The sequence below is a fragment of the Pteropus medius genome, unplaced genomic scaffold (assembly GCF_902729225.1).
Source record: "Pteropus medius unplaced genomic scaffold, Ma_sr-lr_union100, whole genome shotgun sequence".
Lineage (NCBI taxonomy): Eukaryota > Metazoa > Chordata > Mammalia > Chiroptera > Pteropodidae > Pteropus > Pteropus medius.
This window is the reverse complement of record NW_024349800.1, coordinates 39,245,605-39,273,469: the sequence shown is the minus strand read 5'-3', so window position 1 is coordinate 39,273,469 and position 27,865 is coordinate 39,245,605. Positions and strand designations below refer to the sequence as shown.

Here is a 27,865-nt window from a genome sequence, read left to right as displayed (position 1 = left end):
AAATTTGGAACTATAGTATTGAACCTTGGCTCAGTGAAGGCATTTTTGTAAGGAGTAAGCTAATATGTTCTAAATTTATTAGTTTCTAGTGATCTGATTAATAAAGGAACACTCAGAAGTTTTTAACTGCCCAGAGCTTTTATGAAGGCTTTATGTGTGGCTCCCCTAGGAGCTCTGACAGCCTAAAGGAAAAGGTGGAGATGCCTTGAACTAGGTTTGCGGTGATGAGTAGAGGAAGAATGGCTAGGAATAGCCACATTTCACTTTCCACCCTGACTTCCTCCCCTCAAGCTAGAATCAGATAGTTGGAGTTATCCACCCAGAAGGTACTTCCCAGCCACATCCCCAGGAAAGGGGTAAAGGAAAACAGTGTGTCACCAAGGGCCCACCCCTTGGTGATCCTGAGAATGGCTAGAGGGCCTGCCTGATCCTGTATATTACTCTTTAATGAGTGCTACACTTTGGGGTTTGCTTGCTTCTCTTCTAAAGGCAAAAAACAAATAATTAGATGACTCAAAAAGAGTTTCCTTTTTTTGGTTTTATTTTGGGCTTTTTTTTTTTTTTTTAACTAACTCCCTAAATAGTGGGAGACTAAAACAAACGAACAAAAAATAAACTGCAGATTTAACTCCCCTCACCCCCCATACACACACACAAGTTCCAGCCCCTGGGTTTGGTGGCTAGCAGTGACAAAATCAAGATGAATCACCGTATGTCAGAATCCATAGCTAAGTCTAAGCAGCATGTCTGGGATGAGAGGTCAAGGCCAAAAATAAGAACCTTGGACACAAGTTTTGATCTTTTGCTTTTACATGGTGGCAGCCTCTGTTTCCTTTCTGCTAGTTGGGAAAGGATGGCTGGAGTAGGCCGAGCCAATCCAGGTGCAGGTGGAGAGGCTGCTTGAGCTGCTCTGTTCACTCCCAGGGAGGCTCCCAACTGCTCCCTTTCCTCTCCTCTCCTCACTAGAGGGAGAGAGACAGCCAGGGAGAAGTCTTTCCCTTCTCTGGGAGTTGTGCTGTCTTGCTGCCTAGGGGGCTTGCTTCTCAGGTCAGTGGATACTGGCCTTAGTGCTGGAATGTGTATACTGGATTCATTTTCAATTCTCTGGCAGGCCAGCAGTGTTGACCCAGGTCTTTCCCTTCACATGGGATTAGAGAAAGGGGGTTTAATCAGGGTTATTTTTTGCTACCCAGCATCTGAACTCCCTTCCATGTTTAGGATGTTTACCACTTTATAAATCTTGGTAGCCTAAGAAAGAGCCCCACAGGCCAGATACTCTTCTCTAGGCTCCTTTGCAGCTAGGACATGGACACACAGCCAAGATTTGGCCAATCAGGTTCACCTGCTCCACATGTACTCAGATGTCATTGGCACAAAGAAATAGGGACACTGAAGAATTCTTTCTGGGAATAGGCTGCAGGGCAACAGAAACACGCAGGCCCCCGAGGCAGTGGTGCTCATGGTGGTATCCAGCGTCTCGGGCTGAAGGTGGTAGCAGTACAGGTTGTTTCTTTTGCTTACAAATAAGCATCCTGACTTTGTCCAACTACAACTGGTTTTGGTCGATAGCTTGCAGATGCTTTTTACTGCCTGCATTCTTTATGCCTCTGCGTTCCTGGCAATTCCACAAGTAATCCAGAAAAGGAGGAATGAGCATGCAGAGAATTTGACCACAGCTGGGAAGTGAGCCAAGAGAACTCTGAAGAACTTGACTATTGGATCCTTCATTTTGTTAGGTGGAGTGGATGCAAGATTTGTGAGACAGAAGGTTGTGGGCTGTCCATCATAGTTTATTTTTTTTTAATCTCTAACTTGGTTATACGATGATTACCCATGGCACTTAAAGATCCCATGAGGGTGTGGACCAAGTCTGCCTTGTTTTCCTCAGTACCTACGTCATACTGGGTACTCAGTAAATAGTAGTAAAAGAATGATGATGGAAGTTTGAGAAAGAGAATTCAGAGAAGAGAAACTTAATGTATCTTTAATGTCTCTTTAAAAAATTGTCTCAACAATGTGAGAGCTGAAGATTAAGGCCTATGAGTCGAGCCAACACTGCAGATATTTGGTGGTGTTGATTGAAGAGCCAGAGCCTGGAGCTTTAGCCATCAGACTATCAAAGACAGAGAGGACACACTCCCAGGCAGGCAGAGCCTGATTTGGGTATAGCCCAGACAGAATGCCAGTTCATTTCTCCTTGGAAGGGGGCCCTCGAGAGTGCCTGCAAGCTGAACTGAGATGGCTCTCCAGAAAGCATATCGAATCAATTTCAAATGCAATGACAATACTTGGTCGAAACCCCAGAACTGGGGTGGGTGGGGTTAGTTTAAACCTAGAAAACCAAGGGCAGGTTTCACCATCAGCTACCTTACCCATAAAAGAACTTCTGTGCATGGGTTATAGTAAGGCTGGTTTTGAGTAACACTCATATTTGAATTGGGGGCCACAAGGAAACTTATGCTACATACTGACTGACTCTGGTTCTCATTCTTGTTTGTGGGATGAGCCAATGAAACCTTACCTTAGGCAAATCTCTTAACTAACTCATCCATGCTTTCATTTCCCAATTTCAAAATCCCTGCTTTTAAAATAGAGGGTTTGGACTATCTTGCTCACCATTTCCTATCTAAAATGTGACATTTCTGTTATTCCCCTTAAGGACAAGAATCATATGTTCTTCTTCAATATACTCTTCCATCCAAGTACAAAGCTGGACACCGCAGGCACAGACAGCCTACAGTGTGGCTGTATTCCAGGAAAGCCTAAGCCAGACTCCTCTAAGAAAATTCTTAGCCAGGACTTAGGGCTAGCAGTGATAAAGTTAGACCAGAGAGAACGCTGGCATCCTTTGACCTGTAACTACGATTGGTAACCAGTTACAGAATCTTCTAAACTGCTTACAGTGTCGCTGTGGCTAGATTTCCAAGGTACTACTTCTAGTCCAGTCTAATCTTTAAATTCATGTTGAACAGGAGATGATGGTTAAAGCAAACACTTCCAGTACAACCTGGAACTAGTGAAGGAGAGAATTGTGAAATCTCATACACATATATACATGGTTTAAACCTGTACTGCGCAACTAGGTTTTAAGTTGCGGAGTCTACGATTGTTTTTGTTTGGAGAGGGTGCCACGACTCTTTCAGTCCCGGCCTTAGAATAATAAGCAGATCTGAAGGTCGTAAGTGACAGCAGACAGGATGATCATCTTATTTCCTCTGCTTCCTCCCTGGGGAAAGGCGAGAAGACTCCAGAGAAAAGAGAGATGGGAAGCAAAACTAGTGAATCCCAAGCCGGGAGGCGAGAGGATGGTAACAGATGTGGGAGCTCAGCTGCCAGCAAAAATCTGATGCCCTGGATTGTTCCGAGGAGAGCACGCAAGTCTTCCCAAATCTGGGCGCCCTAACATGATTGGGAAAGCCACACCCATCAGCCCACAGACGGCCAACACTGCTGCAGAACCAGTGAGACACCTTGGGGAGCTGCCCAAGTTTCTGGAACACCACTGCAAAAGCTGTCTTTTTTCCCTAGTGGATGCTTGAACACAAGCATGAGGTGATCCAGAGTTGCCACACAGAGATAATTTTTTTTTTTTTTAAAGACAAAGTTAATATCAGAAATTTCGTCCTAGGGCTAACAGCCAGCCAGTTCCTTCTCCCTGCAGGGCTGACTGAGCAAGCACTTAGAGCTTTGATGTCAACAGAGGTAGGCAGGGCAGGCCCCAGTGGAAAACTGTGAAGTCAGCAGAGTTACCTCCAGCACTCCTCCCTTCCCCCTTGCTTCCCCTTTCTCCACCCATTTCCCCCCTCTCAACTTCCAGCTTCTCATTTCCCAGGGGACCCTGGAACATATGAAAACCCGCCATACTCAGATATGAGGGGGTCAGCTCATGGCTCCAGCTATCAAAGTCTGCTTTTTCCCCTAGTCTAAAACAAACAAAGGCCTGCATTCCATACATTTCCTAAGAAAAGAGAGTGAGTACAGAAACCTTGTCTTTTGTGCTCTCTCAGTTAGACCCCGAGAGTTTGAGGCCTCCAGTTTGAAGCTGTCTTCCTGCCTCCTGGGGTTTTTAAAAGATTCAAAAGTGCCTCAAATCAATACAGCTGCTTGGTTTACAGGCTCAAATTTAAACCACAAATTATAAAATGATAAATCTCTGCTCAAATCTCTTCCAGGAAAGACTATGTTGTCAAGATTAAGTTACAACCTCATGGACATATGAGTGAGTTTAGCTGCTGACTAACTCTCACACTCATTTTCCTGCTGGACGCGGTTTTTCTTCATGAACTTTCACTGTTTCTGAATACTTTAAACAAAGAAAATGACTGAAGGCAGGAAAAACATTGGGGACTTCTTAACCCATGGAGCGGTTTACATGCTTTGTTATGTAACAGCTCCTTTTGTTTTGTGAGAACCAAAGGAAGTTTAAGAAATATCTTTCTTCTTGAGCACTTACTGCCAGAGAACACTGAGAAATGGCTTCACATGGGCAGCTACACTCACTTCAAACTCTAGTTGGAGCATATAGTGTGTGGTAAATCAAAACTGTTTTAAGGAATTTGGGTCTTAGGGTATTTGTTCAGTGACTTGGGCGAGACTGCAACATGAATTACTGTATTTTTGTCCTCATGAAAATCAGTTCTCTTACAGGGTCTGGTCTAGTGACAGAGGACTGTGATGAGGAACTAGGCCACATGCATGCTTTTCTGTAATGATGCACCTCTCTCTGGCAGAGCTTTGGCAGGCAAAAGGAAGAAAGATGAAATACTTGTTTGAGGCGCCTATCTTGCCTCCTTGCAGGATCTGTCATACTGACCTCATTTTGATCACCTGATGCCGCGGAAGGACTCAGTTGTCTATCACGTTCCTCCATCATAATGCCTTGGGTACACAACTATGACCCAGTTTTTCCTAGGCCACTCAAGTCTTAAGGACCATCAGACCATAATTACTTTAGCTCTTACCCCTAAATTCCTCCTTGTTTATTTTATACCTCAGACCCTTCAGTCTCTCTCTTTCTTGAGGCCCTGGGCTTTTTGTTTTCTGATGTCATTTCACATTATCACCCCTGCCAGCCACTGCAAACCCTGCTCCGGCTCCTCTCGTCTCTGCTCTTCCTGAAGTCAGCCCTGCTGCCATTACTGCTGCTTTTTCTGGGATACTTCAAGTTGTGGAGAGAGTTCTTTTCCTGTGATTATAGCTCTTTCTTCCAAATTTGACTAGTCTGGCGTCTCTATGATTATAGCTCATTAGGACTCCTGAGGCTAGAAGGCACTTTTTTTTTTAATGCAGCCTTGTTTTTATTTTTTATAAATAACATGTATTATAACTTATTTTTGCACAGAAGTATAAAGACGAAAACAATAGCGGTCATTAATCCCACAGTCCAGATAACCCCTAATCGTATTTTAGAAAATAAAAAGTAATATATACACAGAAAGAAAATTAAAACAATTACAAGAGATATGAGGTAAAATAAAAGTTTCCTCTTCTGTCCCTGAGTCCCTCTCCAAAATATAACTACTATTATTATTTTTGTGTGTCCTTGTTACTATGTATTTATGTAGATCCTTTAATAAAATTTTACATAAAAGAGATCTTACTATACCTATTTTGCATTTACTTTTTCTACCCAAAATATTGTCTTAGAGATCTGTCCCCATGTGCATTGCAGATATACACCCTGCTTTTAATATCTGTGCAGTCTTTGTTAGAAGAGAATGTGCCTTTCAAATGAATAGTGTTCAGTTAATATAATTCCTGGCCCCTTTCTGTCCCTTTACTTTCTCTACTCCCTGAGTCCAGAGTGACTTAGCTGACTAACAAGTTTGGAAGAATAACCTAAACATGCTAGGTTCAATTCTGCCCTTTCTTCTTAGGATTGAATTGCCTGAAGGAGGTGTGCTTCTGCTCCTCCAGAAGTGAGCATAACTGGTGAATGCCTGCCCAATTCTGGGTTTCAGTAGTGAGAAGCCTATTTGTCTCTCACTGCATGTGAGATAGTACATGGAACCACATCCAACTTTGACTTTCATCAGGGGCATTTAGGCCTTCATCTGCCACTCCTTTATTTCTCAATCTGTTCAGAATCTGAGCAGGGAAGAAGGCTGCTGTTTATTGGTCCTACTCAGAGTTGCCAACCCTTGTTCCTTATTTGGATATATCAAAACTTATTTAATCACTTTATTAATGATGGATATTTAGGTGGTTCCAGTTTATTGCCTGAACAAACATCTCAATGAACATCATTATAAGCTGGGTGTACTTTTTGCCAGCACGTCTATGGATAAATTCCTTACAATATAATTGCCATATCATAGGTAGGTGCCTTTGTATCCTTAATAAAGGTGGGTGTAAAAGCCTACCCCCAATCTTAATGGGAGTTGGGAAGGGGGTGCCTAGACAATAAACTAATTGTTTTAATGGCAGTAATTCAGATTGATTTATTTCTTGCTGTGTGCCAGATTCTGTGCTAAGCACTTTATGTATACCAATGCTTTTTAATCCTCATATCAACCTTTTGAGATAGTGACAGTTATTATCTCCATTTTACAGTAGAGGAAACTGAGATCAAAACTGTTAAATAACTAGCCCAATGTCACAAAGCTAGTAACTAGTAGAGATGGAATTCAGGCCCAGGTTTGTGAGATTCCAAAGCCTGTATTCCTGACCACCCAACTAAAGGTGTTCCTCATGGCATAGAGTGGGTAATAGGTTGGTCTAGCATTGGAAAATGTGTGAGGACCATGGGTTCAGGGTTCAGCTCACACATGTATACATATATAATACAGTGACTATGAGCGCAGAATCTATAGCCAGCCTCTCTGGGTTCAAATCCCACTTGGCCTCTTATCAACAGTGTGATACATACTTCAGTTTCCTCATCTGCAAAAATGGAGATTTTTTTTAAAAAGAGAATCAAGTTATTTAATATTTGTAAAACCCTAAGAATACTGCCTGGCATAGAGTAAGTCCTTCATAATTATGTAAATAAAATAAATTCATTTATTTTACAATTATTTTTCTTTCCAAAAGCAATACATGAGTTCATATTCATGTAATTTAATAATTTATCTTAAATAATTCAAATAAAATACAAGTATATATAATAAAAAGTGAAAGCCTCCCTTCACCTTAAGCATCTGTCTCCTCTTCCGCAATTCAATCGCACTCCTCTCCTTAAGGGTTAATAGTTAGTGTCTACACTTCCAGACCTTTTTTTAAAATGTGTATTTATCTTTATATGTATGTAGTTTTATTTATTCACAACTAGGATTATACTACTAGGAGAAAAGTTTAACATCGTGATTAATAAATCTACATTGGAGCAAGACTATCTGAATTCAAGTCTCAGCTCATCTACCTACTGACTGGGTCACCTTAGACAAATTACCTGACTTCTCTTAGACTGGTTTTCCACAATGGGGAAAAAACTAGTACCCTCCTTGTTATGGAAATTAGATGAGTTAATATATGTAACGCTCTTAAAACAATGCCCGATACAAAGAAAATAGTAAGTGCTACTTCTCATAATTATTTCTACATATGTTGTACTGGGACTTGCTCTCTCCCTTAACAGCGTTTCTTAGGGATTATTCCTAATACATGCAGCAGTATGTATAGATATGCTTTTAAAAGTGACTAGTATGGTGTTTCATAGACCAACCACACTGCAGTTTATTTAGACGTGCCCCAATATGGGTTTATTCTATCATTTAACACTTTCTTATCTGAGAATACAGAGTTCTGGAGTCCATCAATACAAGCTTCACCACTTTATTTAACAATCACATATATCATTTACTGCAGGTTACACAATGTCCTAATGACCTTAAAAGTGTTAATTCATTTAATACTCATAATGACTCTATTAAAGTAAGGGCTATTTAACCTTCATATTATAGACAGGGAATCTGAGGCACAGCAAGGTTAAGTAACTTACCCAAAATAACATGGCTAGAGAAGGAGGGCTGGGAGTTCAACCCAGGCAGTCTGCCTCCCAAGTCCATACTCTTAACTTTTCTGTACACACTCTTCACCTCTCTTATTTGTTCTATTGCATTACTTATTGAAGCATTACTTCAATAAGACCCTGAGCCCATCTTGTCACATTTTACACCTATATTGTGGGTGGGAACTCAGACTCTTTGCAATATACATAGGAATATACAAGTAATCTAAAGGGCAACATGATCTGCTAAACCAACCTCACTCCTTTAACTACTCAGAGCCAGCGTGCCTAAGGACTGTTCCTGACAATAGCCAGCCTGCTTTGAGAAACCCCTTCAAGTGATGATTTCAGCACTTGCCTTTAGAGGCTCTGGGTCTAGGCCGTCAACTCTACCTCTCTGTGCCACATTATCCCTGAGAAAACTCACAATGCATGTCAGCAGACAGCCTTAAAATAAACAAACATGTTTATGTTGTGCCAGGTTATGGAACAGTGCATATCTAATTAGGTGGTGGAAAACTCATGCAAATAATCTTCTATTTTTCTGGTTCCTGCTGTGTACAAGTCTTTCACAACTGACTTGGCCAACTCAAATTTCTAAAATGCTAAGGTTCAGAAAGTCTGGTCAAAAGTTTGCTAGTAAAATATGAAACCCTGCCTCTACCCTCCTTCACTGTCCCATCCCTACCTTCCAGCTACTTGGGCTTTTAGACATGTGTATACTAAATGCCTTTTTCTTTAAAGATATGGGTGAGATATTTCTTTTGGAGTATGTCCAAACAATCTGGCAAATCCACACTTGACATTCACCACAGGGAAGCATATTTAAAAAAAAAAAAAAAGAAGAAGAAGAAGAAGAAGAAAAGAAAAAAAAAAGAAAAAAGAAATGAAACAGAGAAACAAGAAATTAAATTAGGGCAGACCATGGGCCTACCCTCTTTAGAAATCTTTCCAAATGAAAGCCTTCATAAAACCGAATGGGGTTTTTAAATGTTTTACTTTGTTAGTAAGAGTTTAAGTTTTCATTAAAAAAGTTACTGCTCATTCTAACAATATACTAAAACTTGCATTTTTCCTTTTATAAATAAACTTCTATCTCTGAGTTTTGTCCTTATAGAAAAAAATACTTAAAGCCAGTTTGCTACCCATTGCGAAGTTTAAGTTTTGGCTCAAGAAGTTTCCTATCCTGTTCCAGCTGTGACATGTTGAAAGCAGAGTTGGCATTTATGCCCAACTTGCTATACTTTTTGAGCTTTTGCTGTAGCTCTAACTCTTTATAGTTTAAGAAATAGGGTGGAAGATAGGAAGGAAATGAGGGAGCTCTAGGTGGGAACAGAAAATAGAATCTTCTCAGGAACTTTTTCCTACTCCTACTCTTCACACCACCCAAGGGACAAAATGCCTTTACCACATGTCTAGTCTAACTCTTCTCACAGGGAGATAGTTGAGCAAGGACTGGACTGGGTTGGGATGGGACCATGGGCTTGTCTTAACTTTAATTATAATTCAGAAAGCTGGAGATTGGATATAGGAAATTATATCCTGGCAGAATTGCTAAGATCAAAAACAAGTTGATTGAAAAAGAGGTGACTCACTTTTTTTCATGAAAAATATCTATCGCACACACAAAAAATCAATCCCCCTGCCCCGGTAGCATCTAGTGTGAACTGCTCTAACTTCTGGTTCCTGCCGAAGAAGTAGATCCAGCAGCCATGTTTTGTATCAGATGGTTCAGTTCTCTGATTTCTGATCTTCTCATGGCTGATTGGACCAGAGGTGGGTACCTGATTCCAGGGCAGTCAATCCATAGATTGACTAGATTCCCATGACCTGTAGCCAGTTTGGAAAAGATACACTAGGCCAATCAGAGTCTCTCTCTCAGAGACATGGCATGAAAGTAAAGAGAAAAGTTACCAGTTAGATAGTATTGGGACTGAAAGGAGTATGCCTGAACTGTATTTATAATGATGAAATACCATGAACACCTGTGAATTTCTATTGGTGGAGGTCTGTACAATCACCTCAGACTGAGAACTAGATTTTAGCACTAGTTTCTCTGAAGCCAGCTCATTATGGTTCCTGTTCTTGGGTTTCCGAAAGCTTCCATTACCTTATCATGTGTTTTTCTTAAAATTCTTATGCTTGAGCTGAGTATAATGAATGCCTGATACTTGTAGCCAAAACAAAAAACGAAAACAAAAACCCGAAAGCATTATCAAATAGGCCCGCTAAAATAGAGCCAAAATAAAGGGGACTGAGGAATCAGGAAAGTCTAAACCAGAAGCAACAGTGGTAGGTGACTTTGTTAAGGCTCTTGAGGTTGTAAATAATATTATTGAATTTAATTCAAGTTGACAGACTATGGACCTCACAGTTTAAAACTTATATGTTGTAATACAGACTAAGTAGACAGTCATCTACCCATTTTCTCTTCTTTCTGGGCATACAACTGGACTACATTTCCCAGTGTCCTTTGCAGTTCAGCATGGTCACGTGATGAGTTATGGTTAGTGGAATGTGAGCAGAAAGGATGCATACTATTTCTAGGCCTGACCAATTAAAAAAACCTACTCTGCCTCCCTCCATCCTCTCCTTCTTCCTTTGACTGAGGACTTAGAGAATAGTTGAACCACTAGATGGAAGGAGCCTGGGTACCTGATAAAAATCTGTGGAGCAGAGCATTTTCCCATCTCCACTGACCTACACTGAACTGTGTGATATGATTGAGAAATAAACTTAAACTACTGAAATTTGAGGATTGATTGTTATAGCAATTAACCTACTCTGACTATATTTGTCCTCTATACAAAAAGACTAACTCAGTTTGACTGGTGAGTCTCAATTCTGATTGGAATCTTTAGGTAAGAAAATTGTATTGGCCCAAGATGAGTCAGGTAGTCTCCTAATTAGTCAACTCAAGCCAGTGCATGAGGTCACAGAATATAAACATAGTCCCCTGGGGGCCTATTCATGTAAGTAAGCAGTATTTCTTAGAGAAAAGATGTCTACATAGTGGTCAGTGTGAATTAGGGAGATGAATGTGCATGTCTAGAGAAGCTTTTTGTTTCTCCAACACATTCATTGATATACAGTCATGTTCTTCATATAGTCTTATGCTGCTTAATGACAGGGATATGCTCTGAGAAATGGGTCGTTAGGCGATTTCCTCATTGTGCGAACATCATAAAGTACACTTACACAAACCTAGATGGTAGAGTCTACTACACACCTAGGCTGTAGGGTACAGCCTATCGCTTCTAGGCTACAAGCCTATATTGCATGTCACTGTACGAAACAACACCAGATTATATCAAGCACAAGAGAAAATGATGCAATCAATAGACTTAGTAAACATGAGATATATGAGGCTGCTGGTGGCAAAATAGCACACTGTTCTACAGTAAACATTTTTTATAAGTAGAAAGAGTACATTCTAAAATAACAAAATAAGTACAGTATAGTAAATGTGTAAACCAATAACAGTCATTTATTATTATTGTCAAGTTTTATGTGCTATTCGTAATTGTATGTGCTATACTTTTACACAGTATATATAAATGCAGCACAGTGAGTTTGTTTACACCAGAATCACCACAAACACATGAGTAATGCATTGTGCTGTGAAGTTAACATAACTATGGTGTCTTTAAACAATAGGAATTTTTCGGCTCCATCATTATCCTGTGGGACCACTGTCATATATGCGTCTATCATTGACCAAAATGTTGTTATGCAGTGCACAGCTGCAGAACACAGATGTGGATGTGGATATAGACAATATATAGATATAGAAATTCTAGTTCCTAATTCTAAAGGTAAAGTTCCTTTTAGGCAATTCGAAAAATACGGGAAAAAAAAAAAGTCACCATTTTGCAGTACTTTCCTCCTTTCTTTACTTTCCATTTCTTTTCTTCTTCCCATCCTGTGAGGCAGTATAATGTTGTAGCTAAGAGTGGTTATCTCTGTAGAATGAGACTACCTGGCTATAGCCTTTTTTGACCACTTTCTGGCTTTGTGACTTTGGGCAAATTATTTAACTGCTCTCTGTCTTAATTTCCCCATCCATATGGAGATATTAATGATAGCACTTACGGTAGAGGAGTCTTATGAAGATTAATGTAATGTAAGTTCAGTATTTGGTACATAGTGAGAACTTATTAACTATTTGTTACTATGTATCTGAAATCGCATTCCAAATTTTTTGAATTTTTTTCTCAAATGTTCTAAGGATAGAAGGTGGATTTTGCCTTTATGTTCTTTTTATGTTCTAGAGGATCCAAAAAAAAGTGGCAACCAGTTGTTTTGGGGGACATCCTGAACTTGTGGGGGAATCCAAATACAGATGTTTTAGATGGAGATGCTGAGGTTTCTGTTAATAACGCAAAGAGCCATTTTTATTGGGGGCAGATATACCTCTGTCCAGATTGTTGCAACATCTCATTTCCTCTGTCGATGGTCAGAAATAAGTTAGGGCCCCAGGACTACTAGGGGAGACTCCCATCCAGGAGAGTAGGGCGATGCTGAAAGCTAAGGCTCCTGGAAAGAGACGTATGGGGGAACTTTAGGGGCAATGATATCTGATATCCACTTTTTAAAAAATATACATAATTTTATTACAACATTTAAAAATACAAAATTCTAAAAAAAAACAAACACAAGATTTACTATTGATACTAATTCCTGTGAGTTTGCTGTGCTACCATACACAAGTCAAGAAGTGAAAGAAATCATTATTTAGAAATATTTAACATCAGAAGCCTTAAAATCTAACTGTATGTAGTAGCCCCTTAAAAAGCTATAACCAGTATTTTCTCTACAAAGAATCTTATCAGCTATACAAAAACCTGTATAGTTTTTATACTGAGGCTAATATTGAGCTGCACTTGAATTCACATTCTTAGCAAAACAATTGCCTGAGCCCACGTTCACACTTCACACACATTACAGGATAATCATTTATTCTTCATCTCCATCTTTCTCCTCCTCCTCATCTTCTTCTTCTTCCTCCTCATCATCTGGTTCATTCTTCTTCTTGGAGCCTGTTCACTTTTGCCCTTTGCACAGTAAGCGGCAATATCCTTCTCATATTTCCCCTTTAGCTTAGCTGCTTTCTGTTCATATGACTGCTTATCTTTGGCTGACGGTTTACCCAGTTTTTTGCAGTATCCCCAGTGGATAAGCAAGGTGCTCGCTTTTGATCTTTGGGCAATGTTCAGAGCAAAATAGGAAGAAGGCTGATAGAGCCCTTTTAGAAACATTGGGATCTTTTTTCTTTCCTTTCTTATCACCTTTGGGAGGAACATAATTTTTTATCTCCCTGTAATAATGAGCTTTGTCACTTTTTGCCGTATCTTCGAACTTGAACTTTTCCTTTGTAGACATGATCTTCTATCACTCCAAACATGTATTGGAGAATTTGGCAAAATTGATGGAAGAGTCTGGGTGTTTCTTCTCATGCTCTTCCTGGTAGGTTTGCACAGAGAAGGCATACGAAGACATCTTGCCCTCAGCTTGCTGGGGTCTCCTTTACTCATGGTGACAGACAGTGTCTACTCCTCAGAGCCCCACAGAGCTGCTTCCTTGACAGAGCTCCAGTGCGAACTGGTTTCTCTGATACCCACTTTTACGTTTTCTTTTTCTGCACTATAATTTTCTTATGTAATCCTCAAGACTTCATAAAGTTTGTTAAAATTGCAGCCTTATGTAAACTGCTCTTGGGAAATAGAATGCTTCACATTTCATGTAAGGTAGTTATTAGAGTGACAGCCAGCTGGAAAAGCTGTTATGAGATAGCTAGAGGTAATTGGGAGAGAGTTCTGGAGCAGGCCTGCTGACTGTAAGGTGACACTGGAAACCAAGATGGATTGAAGAATATGTAAACACTTGCTGGAGGTGTTCAGAATACCTGAAAAGAAGATAGACCTTCTTGTGGTCATACAAAATAGGGAATAGAGTTATAGAATATGAATGTTATCCAGTAAGGCTGGAAAATCTGGAGTCTCTTAGATAGGTAGGTAGATAGATAGATAGATAGATAGATAGATAGATAGATAGATAGATAGATAGATATAGATATATAGTTCTATTTATATATCTATATCTATCTATGTCTATATCTAGATTTCTCCTGCTATCCAAAAGTAGAGTATTTCTATGAAACCTTTTGTAAGCTAAAATGGCATAAAGCAAATAGGCAATTATCACTAATTTATATGGAAAAATTTTTTAGCATTCCCAGACCCAAAAAATAACCTACCAAATTATACCAAACACGCTTAATTACGTCCAGTTTTACGCTATGAGTGACACTCTTAAGAGCTGTCTTAGGCTTTTATGATACCTTAGGACACATCTTGCTAATAGATGCACAAAATAAATCAAGACAAAGCACAGATGCTCACAGATTTGGTAGAGTCACATTCTGGGCCTCTCCGACCCCACGAGCCATTCCATGACTGTGGCACTCGATGCTGCGATGCGGAGTGTAGTTCCTACAGAAGGAAGCTGGTGGAGTTACTCTCACACTCGCGCATGCATGCGTGCTGCCTCTGTAACAGCTCACTGCCAAACAAATGCTGAAAGCTGTTAGCACTTTTCATCTTTTTTTTTTTTTTTTTTGTAAAAGCAAAAATCCTCTTTGGATTTCTTTTGGTTACTGAAAACTGGTACTAATGTAGCTCTTAGGTAAAAGAAAAGTGGTGAATACACATGTATTTACACAAATGTGTGTTGTGTGTGTATGTGTCTATAGAATATACATCAACATTGGATTTATAATATATATGTTTTCACTTATCTTTATATCACGTACCTTTCTTAATATCCTTCCATATTATTCAAGGACATAACAAGTATATAATGAATAATGGCCTCTTAGTACCCTATCGTGTGATTATGCTATGATTTATTTAACAAATTCCAATTATTGGACTTTTTTTTTTGGTTTTTCACTTTTGTAAATAGCAATGAACATTCTTAAATATTCTTCGAATATTACAAATTATTTCTCAACATAAGTGTTCCGAAGAGTATGTTCTCTGGCAAATGGTATGAACGATTTTAGCTATTTTTTATATAGATTAACAAACTGCCTGCTGGAAAGATCATACCCAGAAAAACTCCATGACCACTGTGGCCACCGTCCTCCCAGAACTGGATGAGTGTTCATTTCACCCCATCTTCACGGGGTAACTTGCATATTTGGAGGGTGAGCTGTGCTCATTTAAAGAGACAGAACATGACAGACACAGGAAGGCATTTGCTTATTACTAAGGAATTTCACCAAGAAAATATGGCTCAATTTCTATGTCAAAAGAATTGCCTTTCTTTAACTCCATAATAGTTTTTCTTTAACAGGTTTGGCTGTGAGGAAACATCAATAATTTTTATGGAAAGAACTTACCAGCATCCCTTAAAGGGAACTTATTTTTAATTCTACCCTTTCTACTTGGAAGGCAAGGTAAAATGATCTTCCGGTGGCATGACTGAAGGAAAACCTTGTCTCTGACTCTCTCAAGTTTACCCCTACAAGTAGGCATCCTGGCTCTAGGTAAATGACTACTAGATTTCATAACATACCTACAGTGACCATGAATTTAAATATCAGTATGGAGAATATTAATGGAAAAATGTAACGGGGACATGGAGACCACTTACATGACCAGACCAACTTATCTAATGTCATCTAGAACATGAAGTATTTCAGGGCAAATTTGATGTCATAACCATGAGAGAAACATTACAAGTGATGTGCTCACACCAGTTGTCATGGCTCTCCCTTATGTGTTCTCCTCAGTTCAAGGATACCATGAGCAGCTTAGTGTCCCCAGCACCCTAGATGGGCAGGAATGTGTAGGGCACAGACCACTTGGAAGTACTACCCTCTTGCTGCCCCTGCTCCCAAATGGGGAAGTATAGGTGAGGGAAGACATCTATGCAAGCTGTTCAATTTTTCTGCCTTCATTGATTCACGGAAGTCATTCTCTAGAATATTCTTTATTCTGAAAACAGTGTCAAGAAAGAATACCTGAGTTCTTTGAAGAACTACTAGTTCTAGTTACCAATTGCTGTTTTGGTAACATTAACAAGAAAACACATAATTTAATTCTGAAATCGCCTGTCAAGTAATTAGGATAGAAGAAATGTTACATATGCATTAGGTTGAACATTACTTGTGTATTTTTTAAAACATAGGATTCTTTCAGTTAATCTTTTGATAAATTGGACTATAACAGTTGAGCTCTGTTCTACAGTCTAAGCACTTAACATCACAAATCCCCCACTGAGCAGATATGAAAACTAAGCAGGAAGTTCAGTTGCATCTCCTGAATCGTAATTAAATCATGAAAAACTCTGGACTAGTGCTGTACATTTCCTTTTATTTGTTTTTAGCAAGACTGTACTTACTGCCAAAGTAATGCATGTGCATTATAGATATAGAAAAAAGTACAAAGAACAAAATAAAAATCACCCATAATCCCACTGTTAACATTTTGGTAGGTTTTTCCCCCCATTCCTTTACTCATAGTTATATATCTATCTATATGCCATCATCTCTTTTGTGATCCTGAGATCATACAGCATTATTTTACAATCTTTTTGCTTGTTGTAGGTGATGTCTATTTACACCATTAAAAATAATATTGTAAGGAGCTTTTTGGTAGATAAAATCTTTGCACATAGCTCTGATTATTTCCTTTGAGCTGGCTAATTTCTCAAAGTGAAATTGCCAAGTAGTCACGTTTTAGCGCTTTTGATAAATAGTACTAACATTCCCTCTAGAAATGTTGACCATTTTACATACCTATTAGCAGTGTATAAAACTACCTGCCTCCTCATCTACATTAAATAGTATTTAAAAAACAAAACAAAACTTTCCCAATTTGATTTCTGACAAGTGGTATCTTCTCATTTTAATTTGTACTGCTTTTTAATTATTCTTGTTATTATACAGAATTATCAGTGATTTGTATTTCTACCTTTGTGAAATGCCTGTTCTTGTCTTTTGCTGTGCCTCCATTTCTTTTTTATAAAACTTAAAATATGAAAAATATTCTTTACTCTGAAAACAATTCAGGAAAGAATACCTGAGATTCTCTATGAACTACTAGTTCTAGTTATCCAATTGCTGTTTTGATAAAAAAATCAACAAGAAAATACATTTAAAACTTAACACTGCAATCACCTGTTAAATAATTAGGATAAAATAAATGTTGAATATGCATTAGGTTGAACATTACTTATATATATTTTTAAAACATAAGATTCTTTCAATTAATCTTAGGATAATTTGGACTACAACATTTAAGTCTTATGATAATATTCTAAAACCACTTGGAAACATTTTCCTTAACTTGTAGCCCTAAAAATCCATTCTAATGTCTTTATCAATACTCACTGTAACTAAATGAAATCAGTGTTTTGTGGCCTTAATAGTTCATACAACTTAATATATTCAAAGGTGTGATGAAGCGGCTCCATCTTCCCATTTGTTTATATGGTCTGAAATCACGGTTCTGCACAGTGGACATGTTTTCCCTCTGTTAAACCACACAGCAATGCCTTCTTCACAAAATATATGCTGACAGATGAGAAGAATTGGCTTTTGAAATTTGGCTTGACATATCGAACAAATATCATCCACATCTCTTGCTGGCAGCCACTCCGTAACTTCGTCGTGTAAAAAGTATTCACAAAACCTGTCTGAAAGTTCTTAGATGTTCAGAAAAGTCCAAAAATTGTAATATGAGGTAAAGGAAAGCAAGCAATATGCCAGAACTCCATTTAGTTACATTACCAAACTCCCCATAGCTTATAAGGTAACAAAACCAAACTGGTATGGGAACAAAAATTCTTCTAAAAATATATGCCAGTAACCCTTAGATTCAAAGGCATGATGAAAGAAGGCACCAATAAAATAAGGCATTTTAAGCCTATGAAGAGGAATTTCAGAATGAAGTCTGTAATTCCAACAATCCAAAGTACTTCCCAGAAGCTCAAATGGTCCAAAGTAAGATTTTTAAAAAAATTAAGCTGTAATAAAGTGACCAAGAATGGAAGGTATAATCTAAAAGAACAGAAGATCCTGCTAAGAGTACCAGTAACCAAGCACACTGAATCTTTGAGCACCTTTCTCTTAGAAAAACCCGATTTACAATGCTTTTGTTTGCATACCAAAAAGGTGTAAGCAGCCCAATTCCAAGACAAATTCCTGTTACATGCTGCATAACTAGTTTGACGCCCGGAATCAAACTGTATGGAAGGCTTCTCTGCAGCCACCTGAAGAAATATCAGAATTCTGAGAAGGAGTTACTTCTCTGATCTCCAGACTCCATGGCAGCATCATCAGGCTGCCTTGCTTCACGACGTGTGTGACTTTCTAAGTGACTATGTACACATCCATGGGCACAGCTATGTACAGCTGACCTTATATTTCCTGAGCTTGGATTTTCAGCACATTCATTAGGGATGGAGTTTATCTGGATATGCTCATCTCTAGAATGAAGACAAGAACCTTTCATCAATTTTGTGTGGACACATTGGGAGGCTGAGGCATCCTCATTGCCTGCAGCTCTTAGAGGACTGTGCAGTTGACTACAGTTGGCTTCATTACCCTTGAATAGTTTTTGTGATCCAGATTTCTTTGCTTTAGGGCTCTGTTTCCTCTCATGGCAATGAATGGACAGAGGCCTTGAAAACTAATATAGGAAGAATGGGAGATATGGCCTCACAGCCCTCAATCAGGGCCATCACCTTCAAACCCCACGACTGGCAACTCCTGCCCTGTGCCTACATTTCTCGACTTGCATTTGGGCCAACTTGGTGAGCCTGGTTTTGTGCCGAATACTGTATGACTAAGACTGGCAATTGCTCTGCACTGATGAGAAGATGGCTTTTCCACATCTCTGGCCCTGGGAGGACCCCAGCGCTCTTCCACAGGAATGGCTTCTTGCTTGTGGGTAAGAGGCCCATTTCATACCATGCATGTCTGTACCTAGGTCATGTCTCATCACACAGCCTGGTGCAAAAATGATGCCATTTTGGAATGAAGGTTTTCAGGTCTGAGGTAATCTCATATCATTTAGTTCATAGATTAACAGATTCCTAGATCCTCCCAAAACTTCAACCATCACATTTTAAATTGAAGTGGAGTGGAGTGGCAAGAAGACCTAATCTGGAAATGACCATTCAGTTAAGTGCAAGTCCCCACATACCCAAGAATGAAAAACCCCTATTGTGACTGGGAGGATTTTGATGATGAACATCATTGGCCTATGCAACTGAAAAAACTCTGCTGTTACAGACTGGTCACACCTTGATCAAGCACTCAGTGTTGGCAAAGCCAAATTTTAGACTAGGAGGAGGGTGAGGAATGATACGAAGAGTTTCTTGACCACCTATCTGCAGACACACACACATATACACATACATGCAATGTTTGCATGTACATGCATATAAAATTATTAAGAAAAAAACTAAAGGGAATGACATGATCAAAAGCAAATTATTCATTTTGTATTTCTTCCAGTCTTTTTCCAAAAATAATTTTAGACTGCCTAATTAATACAGTAACACCTAGATAGCTTACTCCTCTGACAAACCTATGACAGGCACTTGAAGATTGCCTCCCTAAAGTCTGCAAGCAAAAAGAAAACTGCTTCTTAAACCCATTAGAAAGGCTTTATATGCTTTAATTGCACCTATGAAGAACCGTAAACTAAGGATGAGAAACCTCTAGGTCTGTAATCTTATTATTGTAGTCCAAGTGTATTGCACTTAAGAACCACTGATGACTTCTTAAATTTCTGGTTACAATTTATTTTTTTAATGCCTGTTCTTTACTCATAGACTTCTGACATTTGGAGAGGGAAAGATTGAAAATAAAAAGAATAAATCTTATTTTTTATGTTTATTATTATTTAGTCAGAGGCTATTTAAATTGTATGCTTTTACAAGATTTATTTAAAATGTCTTGATACTGTATTTGGGCATTTGGTTATTGGATTTTAAATTTGGTGTTTTAAAGGACTATAGAGTAGTGAATTTCTTAAAATGTGCAATTGAGATACCATGTAATAGTACACCTGAAATACAGTTTCTAGTTAATCAGACTTAGTTTTATTGGATTATCCACAACAGCTTTTTGAAGTTTTACTGTGGTATAATACAAAATAAGTATGGATGAAGAATATGTGACTTAGCTCTGTGTGGGACATAATTAGTAGAAGAAATAGAATATTCTGAGGAGAATGAGAAATAAATTAGGATGAGAAATTATCTAAGGAATGGTCATTAAATTAGCTTATCGTACGAACAAACTAAATAGTAGAGTGAAGAAGGCGATAGTAGACTGGAGAAGAAGCATCTAGGGCGTAACTAATGGAGAGTCTACAGCCCAAAGAGGAAGTGGGACAGAGGACTTGGTAACCCTGACTTGCAAACATACTTGGGAACCTCAATTTTAGAAACTTGCCTGTTTATCATACTTTAACTCAAGTTAATTTTCTACTTCTGCTCTTCTTTGTTCATTCATTTAACAAATATTTATTGAGAACTTGTCATATGCCAGGTACTTTTCCAGGAGTTGGCAATACAGCAGTGAACAAGACAGATAAAATCCTGCCAAACTTCTCTAAACTATAGCCTATATTTTCTCCTGCTTTCACACCACTCTTTAAGTCTCTACCCTCCTGCAATCTGATTTCTTTTCTCACCATCATGATAAAACAGCTTTCTAAAGATCAGTGGTCTTCTAATTATGATATCGAGTAACCCATTCTCAGTGCTCATCTTCTCTGGACTCTACAGCATTTAATAGCTTCCAATCGTCATCATTTTTTAAAGTCTTAACTCCTTTGGGTTCTGTGATATGGCAGTAGTGTGATTTGCCTCCTACTACTGTTACTGCTTCTTCCTTGATCTGTTCTCTTGCCTCCTAAATATGGGTGGCCCCTCAAGTTCTACACTTTGCTCACTTTGCTTACTTCTATTTTCTCTCTCTCAGATCTTTTCCCTAGATGATCTCTCCTGGCTTAAATCTTTGGTTCTGGTTAGAAGTATCCTAAATCCATATTCCCAGACCCAGTCCTCTCCTAGACTCTAATCCCACATTTCAAACTGAATGCTGGAGGCTTCCATCTGGGCATCTGGTCATGATGCCAGCACAATCTGTTTAAAACTAAAGGCAGTGTTTGTATCACACAGGGTTCTCAACTGCACACAACAGAAATCCACTAACTGGGTAACTCCAACAGAAAATGAATTCACTGGGAGGATATCAGATATCTCACTGAGGATATCAGATATCTCACTGAGTTGACAGGGAAGCCAGAGAACCAAGCATGGAAAACGGGCAGGAACCCTAGAACCCTAGGGCACAGAGAGCACTGCCAAGTACACCCCATAGGAGTCCATAGAGGATAATGCCTGGGAGTTGGTTGTCCCCTTCCCTCACACATGATCACTGCTCCTCTTTAATTACTCAAATACCTTCCAGTGTGGTCCCTAACTGATAGTTTTGGTGTTATTCCTCCCAGATTAAAAGACCTGGGATGGAGTTTCTAATTGATCAGGATCATGTCCTGAGGCCCCAGCTGCCAAAGATGACCTTTGATTCCCTTGAGCTTTCCACAGAAATAAAGGGGGATTCTGATACAGGCCAACCAAAATATGGCAATTAAGCACTATGTACTTTTTTCTATTATCATCTCATTTCTTTAAGTTCCATTTGCATTTAATGCTGTCATCACTCTGCATCACTGGGAGTTGCACCTGGATAACCTCTTTTAATTCCTCCTCTCTCTTAGCTTCTGGGGCAATCAGTCATCCAGATCTACAAGGGTTTTATTTTTTGTTCATTTTTTTGTTGTTTTCCTTCAATTCTTTTCTTCTTGGACCTTTCTGCGGCTACCACTCCATTGCAGCCTCCTAACTGCATTTCCTACTTCCAGTGCCTTCCTCAATTTATTCACCCACAGGTGAATTTTTCTGTAGCAACATTTTGATCATATCACTTACTGATAAAACTATATTATTGATAGACATCTTATCCTGGCATTCCAGGATCTTCACAACAGAATTCCAATGAGACTAAGAGGCAAACCAGTGCAATGAACAGAGCTGGACCTTCAGATGCAGACTGATATGGTTTCAAACCCTGATTTTCCTACCGAAGAATATATTGTATACTCTTTTTAAAAATTTTATTCTCAATTAGAGTTGATATTCAATATTATTTTATATTAGTTTCAGGTGTATAGCATAGTGGTTAGATATTTATATAATTTATGAAGTGATCTCCCAATTAGTCTAGTACCCACTTGGCACTATACATAGTTATTACAATATTATCGACTGTATTCCCTATGCTGTATTTTACATCCCTATGATTATTTTGTAACTACCAATTTACACTTCTTAATCTCTTTACCTTTTTCACCCAACCCCCTAACCCACCCCACTCCCCATCTGGCAATCATCAGTTTGTTCTTTGTATCTATGAGTCTAATTTCATTTTGTTTTTTCATTTATTTTGTTCCTTAGATTGAACATATAAGTGAAATCATATGGTATTTGTCTTTCTCTTTCTGACTTATTTCACTTAGCATAATATCCTCTAGGTCCATCCATGTTGTTGCAAATGGTATGATTTTTCTTTCTTTCTTTCTTTTTTATGGCTGAGTAACATTTCATTTCATTGTACCACAACTTCTTCATCCAATTGTCTATTGTTGGGCACTTAGGCTGCTTCCATATCTTGGCTATTGTAAATAGCGCTGCAGTGAACATAGGGGTGCATATATCTTTTCGAATTAGTATTTGGGGATTTTTTAGATAAATACCCAGAAGGGGAAATGCTGGGTCATAAGGTAGTTCTATTTTTAGTTTTTTGAGGAACCTCCAAACTGTTTTCCATAGTGGCTGTACCAATTTTAATTGTATACTCTTGAGGCTCATTTTCTTTGTCTGACAAATAGGGATAATAAAACCTACTTCCTAGGGCATTTGTAAGTCAACTCTTTAAACGTTGGAATAGTATTATAAGTTGTTTAGTTTGCAAAATTAACTCACAGATGCTTATAATGGACAACATTCAGTTATAAATCCCTCTGGTTCAAAACTTTAAGTAAGGTTGTCATCAGTGTAGTTTTAACACAGGCAGGTTGAGATCAGCACGCTACATGTTTTGGGGGCTAAGTGGCAATCTAACCACCATTTATAGCATTGCTTCTAATTTCAAACAGGTGACTTACGAATGACCTTTTAGAAATATTTTATTTGCAAATAGAGAACTTCCTGTGTTATTAATTTTGAGAGTCGAATTTCCTTGATTGGCTGCTTTCCATTATAATATTGATATTTTATAGTATTTCCCTGTAGAATTTCAATTTTTTGAGAGGCTGCTATGAATTCCTTGTGGGGACAAAGTATACTGTTATGGTGGACAGATGAAAATTATTAGTTATTATTTCTAAGGCTTGTCTGACATCCAGTAAATATGGTGAAGCTCTAGCACATAGAAATTTTATTAGTTCTACAATCTCACAAGTTTAAGCCCCAATTCATGGTATAAATTCTGGGTCAGCACTGGAAAAACTCAGCTCTGCAGCCCAGGCTGGGTATCTTCTCTCCGCTAGTCATGAATGGCACCAACAGAGCTACTGAAATTAACCTGAGTCCACATTAATTCACTCACTCATGCATCCACGCAGCAAATCCCCCTAAATGAAGCATGTTTTGTGATTCCCACAGGGTAGATTCCAGTTTCATAAGCTCTTGCCAAGAATTTACAGCACTACTAATTGCTTGATTCTTTTCTGAGGTCAGTAAGTCTGGAAAGTCTTAGGTGAAAGATAACAATCATGCCAAGATTGGTAAAACAGTTTTTTAATAAGCTTGATATTTTAAATCAGTCTCTACAGATACAGTTTGTGGGTGAATATGTGAATTAATATGCACTACAACATATTTTGTTTTTGCATCTTTAATGGTTTTTAAAAATTAACAGATGCTTGTGATATGATTAAAATAATATAAAAGTGAAATCTCTTATATCTCTCCCTATCTTTTTCTTCCCTCACTCGATTTCATTTCCCAGAGGCAAAATTACTTTTTAACACTTTGTGGTATACCCTCTCACACTTTTTTTTCTCTTGCAATAATTTTAAAGTTATCTTAGGCATTCTTTATGCTTAGGAGGTAGAATAACATTGCCATTTAGCCTCTTACAGATTTTGGAACTCTTTCATACACTGCTTATGTTAAACATAATAAATACAAATAAATACAAAGAACCCTTTTTTTCCACTCAGATATTATTAATTTCTGATTTTAAAGGCCAAAGAAAAACATTTAAGTTTTTTCTCTATTATATTTATGCTTATGTGGACTATAGGTTTATATAATTAATATACACAGTTCCATGACTATAGGGTTTAGTCTTCAAAATAACATTGAGACAATGAAATAAAAGGAACAGAAAGCCCAGCATAATTAAAAAAAAAAAAAAACAACCCAGCCTAATTACTCTTGACGACACTTTTAAAATGTCTGAGGGAGAGAAAGTCAAGAAGACAAAAAGGAGTTTATAGTTACATTTCAAGGTCATCTAGTTAATAAGAGCAAAACAAAGAAATCAGTACAGGAATTTAATTTTTCTCCAAATCTTAGGTCAAGGCTTTGACAAGAGGTGTTGTATATCTTTACAAGTATTCTGAAACTCCTCTCACAATAAACTCATTTTGAGATAAAGGGGAAAGTAACTGCACAGAGTCAAGATTCTATGTATGAAGAGAACATTTTAAATGTTTATTATTTGATATGGCTATATTTAGCCTTTTGCAATAATTGGATTCCTGAAAAATGGTATTCATATATATATGCCTGAATTAAATGGCACTTAAAGGCTCGAAGTGAAGGGCAAGGGGAGTTCTGTATTGAAAATAATTTAGACATAACTCCTTTGTTTCAGTGAAGAATCTAAATAACTACTCAGTAATTTGTAACTGTTTAGTATATTTGGATTTTTATGTGTATTTGTTTGATGATCATGTACAGCTATATTTTTATTTTGAAGGATTTATATTAAATCTTCCATTTTATTGTGCCATTATTAAACAGTTTATAAGATCTAATTTTATAAACATAAAGCTGAAAAGTTAATATTGGCTGCTTTAAAAACAATTGGGCACTCTTTGAAATAATCTATTCAGATGGAGTAGTTTTCAGAGTTCTAAGTTTGTTCAATATTCAGTAAATATTTATTTAACAGCTACTCTGTAATAGGCACTGGGTATATAATGATGAACAAAAACAGACACAATGAAAGCCCACCTATAATAATAAAAATAGCTAATACTTACTGAGTTCTTACAACATAACAGGCCTATTCTAAGGACTTTACATGTATAATCTCATTGTATCCCCTTAGTAACTCTAGGAAATAGAAATGGTATCATCCTCATTTTACAGACAAAAAACTGAGGCACAGAGAGATTAGGTAATTTGTCCAATGTTACATAACCAGTAAATGGTAGAGTTGAGATTTGAATCTAGACAGTATAAAACCATGGTCTGCACTCTTAACCACTGGGTTGTATTTATTATCTCTTCTATATTCTAAAAACTCTCTTTGTAGTATGCAATATAATGAATGAGACACTTATTAATATTCAAGTAAATGAAAATTTATAACTCTTGTAAGTACTATGAAGAGGAGCGTGGCAGAAATGGTTTTCTCATTGTCACCAAAATGTTTCTCTTTTCCTTCTAGTTACAGGGTTAGATAATATTTTCTAGCCTCATCTGCTATTAAGTGTGGTCATGCAACTAAGTTCTGGCTCATGGACTGTGCGTAAAAGTGAGGTACACAATTCCATGCCTAGAACATAAAAGCTTACTGATTGATCCTCCATGTTCTCCAATTATGGCTGAAAGGAGTGGAAGTCAAGATACAAAAGCCTGGATCCCTGAATGACTTTATGGAGCCAAATTCCCTGATGATCTGTACTGGATACTAATAAGAGTGAAAAATTTTTATTATAATAAGACAACTGAAATGTTGGCAGTTAGCAGTTAGTCTATCTTGACTAATACAGAAAATGAAATCTTGAAATTGAATGCAGTTGTAAGGAAAAAAGATCTGAAACATGTGACCTCCAATTCTTCATTAGGTCGGGAAAGGTGTGGAAACAGATACTGGAGGTTGGATTACTTGAGAGCCCTGTTATGTCGTGGCAAAGATTTGCTACAACTGTTGCTTATGATAACTTGGAAGGCAAGGCACTACTTGCCTAGCAAGCCTATAGCTCTAGAGGAAGTTTGGGAAAGAGTTAGACTAATAGTTTGTGTTGGCCACTATTTGCTAATTTTAGTAAAGTATTTCAAGAAAGAGAAAAGTTCAAGCAAGAATTGACTGGTTTGTAAGCAAAAATAAAAGAGAATTAAAGGAACTCCTGAAATTTGGGGGCTAAAAGGTTAGAAAGCTGGCTACTTTTAGACACTCAGAAAACAAAATATTAAAAAACTTTGAGTAACAAAGGTGCATTTAGAACCAGATTCGCAGCAGAGATTTGATTAAGAGTGTGGTCTTCTCATCCAATTCTGTTCACCTGAAGGTAGCCTCCATTTAAGAGAGAGAGAAAGAAGGAGAGGGGAGAGAGAGACAGAGAGAGACAGAGAGAGACAGAGAGAGAGAGAGAGAGAGAGAGAGAGAGAGAAACTGAGGAAAGAAAAACAAAGATGTAAATCGTGCTTGAGAATTATGTGTAGGAAATAACTGGGGGTGTGGTTATTGGCACATGTTGTTGACTGGAAGCAAACAGATCAGAGGCCTACCAAGTTTTTGAGGGAGTCATGTTCTCAAACAAATCTTTTGGTTATTTGAATTGGAAAGTAACTTTTGGATCTCATATTTGCATCAGTACAAAATGAGCAACTTATGAGGAAGGTATATTTCCCAACATGCTTTTATAGAATAGCGAAGCCAGGGGTCATGGAGTACAGTGGACAAGGGAATCCTTGGAAAGAAGAGCAAGGTAGATTTAAGTGAAGAATACCTTCTTAATACCTATCCTAGCAGGATTCTGAAATTACTATGGATAACTGACTATTGTATTTCTCCTGCTATTTGTTCTTATTCTGATCAAGCATTTATTTCACTTTTTTCTTGTCTTTGCCTTAAAAAAAACTTTTTGGTTGGCTTCATGACTTAGGATGAGTAATTAAGAGTAATTAAAACAGGCAGATTCATCATGAAGCTAATGAAACAAGTTCCCGGGGTCTCTTCCAAGACTCTAGAAAAGTGTGTCTTTCCACAACAATGTCTTTACATTTAATTAAGTTATTGCTGGCTGCCTTTATTTAGCAATAGATTCCAGGAATATTCCTACGACTCCCAACATCCTGTCATGGAAGTGCAGGGCTAAAGGTCATAATGTGATAGGAATACATAGCTGGCTCTGGAAGTATAGGTAGTTAGGAGAAACAAGGTTTGAAACATCAAGAGCAGAAGCTAGTCTAAGGAAAATTTTTCTAATCATCTGATATGCATAATTATAAGTGGAAAATTTGGTTCTCACTGATGTCAAACCACAGTGGAAGTTCTCTCCTTCCAGGAATATACTTAAAATGCAGCATGTATAATTTTAAATTCACCATACATTTTCTTTCTTTTCTTTTTTAGAATGTGAATCACATGAAATAGAATTAATTTCTTTTCTTTCCTTTTTTAGAATGTGAATCATATGAAATAGAATTAATCAGAATTCCTGGAGCAATACTACAAACAGCCTGTACTATATGTGTGAAGTGGTTTTTTATGCACCGCATTATCAATAATAAAGACAAATTGATCAACCATGCTAGAAACTAAAAACAGTTATCTATGTATTCTATTAAAAAGTTATTTTAAAAAAAATC

General features: G+C 37.8%; 2 pseudogenes; both read right to left on the bottom strand.

The window, feature by feature from the left end:
* Positions 1 to 12,691: 12,691 nt before the first annotated feature.
* Positions 12,692 to 13,482, bottom strand: LOC120622107 (high mobility group protein B2-like; annotated as a pseudogene).
* Positions 13,483 to 17,393: 3,911 nt separating this feature from the next.
* LOC120621531 (E3 ubiquitin-protein ligase RNFT1-like) lies at positions 17,394 to 25,860 on the bottom strand (annotated as a pseudogene).
* Between the last annotated feature and the right edge of the window lie 2,005 nt (positions 25,861 to 27,865).